The sequence below is a fragment of the Epinephelus fuscoguttatus genome, linkage group LG8, assembly GCF_011397635.1.
Source record: "Epinephelus fuscoguttatus linkage group LG8, E.fuscoguttatus.final_Chr_v1".
NCBI lineage: Eukaryota > Metazoa > Chordata > Actinopteri > Perciformes > Serranidae > Epinephelus > Epinephelus fuscoguttatus.
The window spans coordinates 5635739-5643582 of record NC_064759.1 but is presented as its reverse complement, the minus strand read 5'-3'; positions in this window follow the sequence as shown (position 1 = coordinate 5643582).

The window sequence follows — 7844 nt, the reverse complement described above, 5'->3', positions numbered from 1 at the left end:
CTCGATGAAGTACATATCTTATTTTAATAAATTTCATGTTTCAAACTCTTGGAATTTTTGGTTTCATGAAACAGAACTTGATATTTTAATGTTTGTCTGTAACATGAGGTCTTGTAAAGATGATGATGATCCATCCATCCATTATCATCTGCATAACTGGGGCCCAGTTGTGTGGCCAGCCGGCAAAACATATCAGATGTACCTCCCGTCAGAAACATTTTCCGGCTCTTCCTGGAGGACCCCTAGGCGTTTCCAGACCAGATGAGACATATAATCCCTCCAGCTTGCTCTGGGTCTGCCCGGGGCCTCTGACTAGTTGGATGTGCCTAGAACAACTTGAACAAAAGGCACCCAGGAGGATCCTAATCAGATGCCTGAACCACCTCAACTGGCCCCTTTAGTCTCAAAGGAGCAGCAGCTATACTCTGAGCTCCAGATGTCAAAGGTCCTCTTCTTTTCCGAGTCGGCCACCCTACAGAGGACACTTATTCTGGCCACATGTATCCACAATCTCATTCTTTTGATCACAACCCAGAGCATGTGACCATATGTGAGGGTCGGAGTGTAGATGGACCAGTAAATCCAGCGCTTTGCCTTTGCCGTCAGCTCCTTCTTTACCACAACAGACCGGTACAAGGCTGGCATTACTGCTGATGCCACACCAAACAAAAAGAGAGAACAGGGCTTTGTACGCAGAATATCGAGGACATGGGACACGGGAAGATTTTGGTGTCAGAAGCGTTTTGGTTGCCATTTGTAGTCGGAGTGGCAGTGCTGTAGTGGAGGGTATACGCAGGTATTCAGAGTATACCTACCATCCATCAATCCATCTTCATCCACTTATCCAGGGCCGGGTCGCTGGGGCAGCAGGCCAAGCAAAGCACCCCCCAGACCCCACCCCTACTCACCAGCAACACTTTCCAGCTCCTCCTGGGGGACCCCAAGGCGTTCCCAGGCCAGGTGAGATATGTAATCCCTCCAGCGTGTTCTGGGCCTGCCCCGGGGCCTCCTACCCGTGGCAGTATACCTACCTATCTGCCAAAAAGCCATTGGAATATATAAGACAGTAGTTCCCAAATGGACATGCACTTGTATAGCACCTTCTAGTCTCCCAACCACTCAAAGCGCTTATAACTCTACATGTCATATTCATTCACAAGGTGCCATCTGCTACTCAGCTTAAACATACTCACACACCAGTGGACTAGCCGTCAGGGGTAATTTGGGGTGCAGTAGCTTCCCTAAGGATATTTCGACATGTGGACTGGAGGATTAGTCAACAACCCCTTTTACCTTCTGACCCACAGCCGCCCCAAGTATACCCACTTCTTCCTCATTAATCAACCCATCTACCCAGTAGCACACCCACCGTATCAACCACCATTACACCACTGTAGTAGTAATGAATAATAATGGCAGGTAAACAGTCCGTGTGGCGAGGTAGAGTGCGTTGGCTGAAATGCCATCTTGGAACCCATTGACTATTGTCTGGTTTAGCTTTTTATAAGCCATCTGCTTATAGAGATTAGCCAAAATGACCAGTGCACAGTAGAGAAGGTCTTGGCCCAGCACCCCAGTCTCACTCAGAGGTCGTCGAAATTCTGAGCAAAAAAAAAATTAGATTAAAAATAAGCCATCCTTCAAATTTGAACTTCAGCACAGTGCTTGAGTAAATGTGCTGTGATGAGATCTGACCTGTATCTGAACTGAATGGAGCACATTAGCATAAAAAAGGTCACATACATAATATAATTATAAAAATTATATGTTGTGATCCACATTTCCTAAAAGCATTACCTAATTATCATCACTGCTGCTCAAAGAAATAAACTGTAACATGGTGAGAGAAGCTGTTGAGGATTCATATCAGACAAAAGACGTAAAAACAAAAATTATAGTACTAAAATATGAACTCTCTGTTTTAAGTTTTCATCTATAACAACAGATTCTACAGGAAGAGCTTTAACTTGAACAGGATGAAAGATTTCAACACTGAATCTTAAATAAAAAAAACATTCACTGCCTTCTCTTACATAAGAGCTAAATTATTATACTGAAATATTTTTGAAGAGTTGTTGAGGAAAGTTTCAGTAAGAAAAATTTAGAGTTTGAAAATGTTTCAGGTCCAGCTGCGGACTGATATTGAAGTGTTTTAAAAGAGCTGCAGAGAGCTGATGTTCCAGCAGGAGGCAGCAGAGTCACAGTGACAGTAAATCAAGGAACAAGTGCTGCAGCTGTTCTGACCTCAGAGCTGCTGAAAGGGGAAAAAAAACATTTTGACAACACTAACTATTATCATCACATTTTTTTGCCCACGTTTCTTTTCTACTATTATATTGTCATTAATCTGTTTTGTGACGTTCAGTTTTATTAGTTATTTAATACTGCATCATGTAGGCTATTTGCTTTTATCGTCTGATAAGGCACTTTGTAGCATCTGGTTTGAAAAGTTCTATATGAATACATGTATTATTTTTATTATTATTATTATAATTACGTGAAATGTGTTGTGTGTATGTAAACAAATGTATAAAACTTTGACTTACAGAGTGTCACATGACCTTGCATTCTGATCAGTAAAAACACAGACATAACTAATATTAAATATAATAATAAAAAAATAAATTCTATGAGTTTATGAAGGCATTATCAACAAAAAGGAAATGAGATGACTCATGTGTCTGTGAGGACACACAGTCATCTTTCCTCATGATGGTGATGATGTCACACTTCTGCAGAAACAGAGTCCAAGGTCAAGACTGAAAAGTCTCAAGTCCCAAATCCTAAACTTTGAGTTTCCAGTCGTGAACAAGACAATACGCTCTCCACCAAATGTGATGACATTTTAACAACAGAGTAATAATGTTAAAAAACATAAATGCTTTTTTTATGTTCCAAAAACACATAAAACATTTGTAATGGTGGACTTCTTCTCTAAATACACTCATAAATCTTTAGCATGCCCATTCCAATGGACAGAGAATTGTAATGCAGGAACCACCTAATAGTTAAAGTGACAATAAAACATGAATTTATTAATTTTTAATGAATAGTTAACTCATATCATTAAATGAAGTGATGCTTTAAAATGCATTAAATGTATATTTTGCATTGTATTTGTCATCAGACTCAAAATATCCTTAGTTTTTGATGAATCTCCAGAAAAGAGTTGAAAACCTCCTGAGATGAATATTGCGTGTACATGACAATAACATGTATTATAAGCTGAGTGTATCATTAGTAAATTAAATCAGAACAGTATTTCATGTTCTAGTGACGATCAGCTCGACGTCCATTCCAGTGGACGGATATTTTTGAAAAAATCTTCTTGAGTAACAGCTATAAATCTTTTATTATTATTATTATTATTATTATTATTATTATTATATTTTGATAGTAATGTAACATCTCATATTTAATTTAACAACAGTTTAAACATAATTAAGTATTGATTTATCTATTTTTTGTTGTTTTGAATGATGACCCTGGTGTGGCATCTTGATGTTGTTTGCCTGATGTATGTTTGTATGTATTTAAATCTCTGCCTAGCCTATTTTATTTTATTTTGTTATTTATTTTACACACATCCTCTGCCAGATGTTGTATGTGTTTGCTTTTGTATGTTCTTCTAATGTTCAATAAAATCATTTTAACTTATCTTTGGTATCATTTTTTCCAACTGGTGCTAAGTAGCATCGTCATTTTAGTTCTTCGTGGTTCCCTCCTGTATCTTGACCAGATGCTGTGGGATTGGTTCGGACAAAGTCGATTAAGGGATTTTAGTGTCGACTTGCTGGGAATGAACAGCGTTAGTGTTAGCTGATACAGGAAATAAAGGGAAATGAACTGATTTGTGGCACACTTATTAAATAACGTTTTGATTTTTGAGCTTAGCGGAAGGTGTTAATTTAAATAATATTAACAATTATAGTTTCAAGTTAAACGGATGAAGTCCGAGTGAAGTCATGAGTCATTAGTGTCTTTTTTGATTTTGCTGAGTCTGAAGTCTTTCAGTTACAGCACGTTACAGACTTCAAGGTAATAAATGACTTGAAATTCTGATCCGTAAAAACACTGTAATAAGAAATTTTTAATAGACAATAGATGTAGATAATAAATCAAATAATAAAAATCCATTCAACGAGTTTCTAATGGCATTAAAAACAAAAAAGGAAATGAAATGACTCATGTCTGTAAGGACACACAGTCAGCTTTCCTCATGATGATGATGATGATGATGTCACACTTCTGCAGAAACAGTCTGACCATAAACACACACACACACACACACACACACACAGACATAATGTCGCTGTGTCACACACTCACGTCTCACTTCCCACCAGTTGTGTGATTCTTCCTTCCTGTAGCAGCCGGTCAAAGGTCAGATGGAATAATAAGAAAGTGACTGACAGAAAATAAAACCTTCACTAGATGGTTTTTATTACGGTCACCATGACGACCATCATCCATTAACCTCACGCCACTTCAGTCCTCTGTGACGTCTGCATAGCTGTTTGCTTAGTTGTCTTCTTGTTTCTGTTTATATTTGGTATGACAGTGTGAATTTGTGCTGCAGAGGAGGAACCTGCTGTGAACCAGATTTATCTGTGACACATTTAAAGGGACAGTTCACAGCAAAATAGAAAATACATATTGTTCCTCTTACCCGTGGTGCTATTTATCAGTCTTTATTGTTTTGGTGTGAGTTGCTGAGTTTTGGAGATATTGGCTGTATAGATGGTAAATGGCTAACGGACTTGCCTTTCTAATGTGTCGACCACTCAAACCACTTTTACATTACTGAGTCACATTGACACGCTGATGGTTGAGGCTACTGTACAAGATGCCATTTGCTAATCAGTTTTTAATATCACACAAACGCACATCAGGGACAAATTGGGGTTCAGCATCTTGCCCAAGGATGCTTTGACATGCAGACTGGAGGAGCCGGGGATTAAACCATGGATCGTCTGATCCTCCTGAGCCACAGCTGCTGAGATGTCTGCCCTCTCTCTAATATATCAGAGCTAGATGGCACTCGGCTTGTGGTACTCAAAGCGCCAAAAATTTCAACAGCAATGTCTCTTTCCAGAAATCATGACCCGGTTACTCAAGATAATCCACAGACCTTGTTGTGAGCAGTTTCATGTAGGAACTATTTTCTTTCTATCGAACTACACCTGCCAACCGTATCACTGCACAGGAGGAGGTGTGCATCTACTGCTAGCTCACCTGGCACCACTGAGCTTGCTCCGGCTCAGCTGAGGAGGACGCCATTAAAGTTTACATCTCTTGTCGATGAATAGACGAGGAGATCCTTCTGCGTGGTGTTACGGTTGGTGGGTGTAGTTGGATAGAAAATAGTGACAGAGCCAGAGAGCCAACTGAAAGAGGCCGAGACAGAGAGCAATAATGTTATTGGAGGAAATGTTCAAATGTCACAAAGTCTTCTGTCACAAACAGAAGGACATTTTAATTTAAGTAATAAACAGTTTGCCTGGCATTTTTTCTTATCACTGAAATATCGAGCCTGGTCTCACTCCAAAGTCGTCAAAATCCAGTGCTTGTGGCGTCAGAAACCAACGAAAAAAGGCGCCCTTTAACGACGGCATGATTCAGGGCTGAATGCCCTTATAGTTTAACGGTGCCCGGTGGCATCAGGGGGAAACACAGCAGGACAAGGACGAAACTTCAGGGGGCGAATGGGTCCAACAACCACCGACCTTCACCGGAAAGAGCGGTGTTCATGTCCTGTAAGATTCCTAAACCTAACCACGTGCTTCTGTTGCCTAAACCCAACCATGTGTGTTTGTTGTTGAAGGAAAAAAAACGTCAGTTGGTGGTGTTGTGACGCAGTGCACTTATTTTTAGAGACTGTACATTTCCTGTGAAAACAGAAGTGTATCTTGAAAGAGAGGAACTTGACACAATGTCCCATAACATCAACAACCAGCGCACCCAGGCTACCTGGGATGTTGTATGTGGACATGGAAAGTCCATGACCAAAATGTAAATATGTGACGAGGTCGGAGTGAGAATGTGTTGAAATAACACTGATTTGACATACATTTGAATACAGTAGCTTTGCAAGTAGGAAGTTACTTTTAACATTTTCTTACATTTCATTTTGATGTAGAGTAACTAGTAGCTTAGCTCACTATATTTTCCAAGTGGCTTGCCCAACACTGCCGATATCGCCAACACTCTGCAACTCACGATAAAAAATCTAGACCGATAAACAGCACCACAGGTAAGACTAAAAATATGTAGTTTTGATTTTGGGGTGAACTGTCCCTTTAATATTACTTTTAAGTCCCTTTTTGTATTGGAACAATAAATTACATGAAATAAAATACATTTATTATTATGCTATATCACACTCGTGTCGATGAAATAAAATAACTGACCATGGATCAGCTCTGTGAGTCGGCCTGCAGGACTCATCATCACCATCATCATCATCATCATCATCAGCTGCTGTTGTTGTGTTTTTGTGCGTGTTGTGCCTTTAATGAAGCGTGTCAGTAGATAATCTGCAGATCAGCCTCCGTCTCTCCGTCTGACCCAGTTTGATGATCTGTGCTCAGAGTGAAACTGACTCCAGATCAGATCAGCCTGTAAACATCTGCCAACATCCAGACCGCCCTGAACCGGATTACACTGATCCAGATGTGAGCCGAGGATCACGGGCTGATCCAGACTGACCTGCAACATCAAGCCTCACGGTCTGTATCCTATTGTTCAGTTACCATGTATTTTATCAACTAATACAAACATAGATACCAACAAATATACATATGTCTCTGTACAAATACTCAATAAATAATCACATAGTTAAAACAGATAGATGGCACTTTCCCCCCTTAACATTATTAATATCATTATTTTATGGTCAAATGACAACAATGAAACTCAGCACTGGAATCTGTACCACAGGTCTGTTTCCATTTTTTCTGCCACGTTATACTTCTACTCCACATCTCAGAGGTAAATATTGTTCCTTTCACTGCATTACGTTCATCTGACAGCTGCAAAACCAGTGATGAGTTTATATAAGTTTATATATATGCTGCTCTATTTACTTTGATACTGTATAATCTACTGATAATACTGCCATTGTCACTTTGCAGGACTTGTACTTGTATTTAAGTATTGTTACAGAGTGGTATTTATATATGTGGTATTATACACTCACCTGCCACTTTATTAGGTACACCTGTTCAACTGCTTGTTAATGCAAATAGCTATTCAGCCAATCACGTGGCAGCAGCTCAGTGCATTTAGTCATGTAGACATGGTGAAGACGAGCTGCTGAAGTTCAAACGGAGCATCAGAATGATGAAGAAAGGTGATTTAAGGGACTTTGAACGTGGCATGGTTGTTGGTGCCAGACGGGCTGGTCTGAGATGGGATTTTCACACACAACCATCTCTAGGGTTTACAGAGGATGGTCCCAAAAAGAGAAAATATCCAGTGAGCCAAAATGCCTTGTTGATGCCAGAGGTCAGAGGAGAATGGCCAGACTGGTTCAAGATGATAGAAAGGCAACAGGAAGTCAAATAAGCACTGGTTACAAAGACGATTGGAAAAACCACATTCAGATGGAAGCATGGATCCATCCTGCCTTGTATCAACGCTTCAGGCTGCTGGTGCTGCTGGTGGTGTAATGGTGTGGGGGAGATTTTCTTAGTACCAACTGAGCATGGTTTAAACACCACAGCCTACCTGAGTATTGTTGCTGAGCGTGTCCATCCCTTTATGACCACAGTGTACCCATCTTCTGATGGCTACTTCCAGCAGGATAACGCACCATGTCACAAAGCTCACATCATCTCAAACAT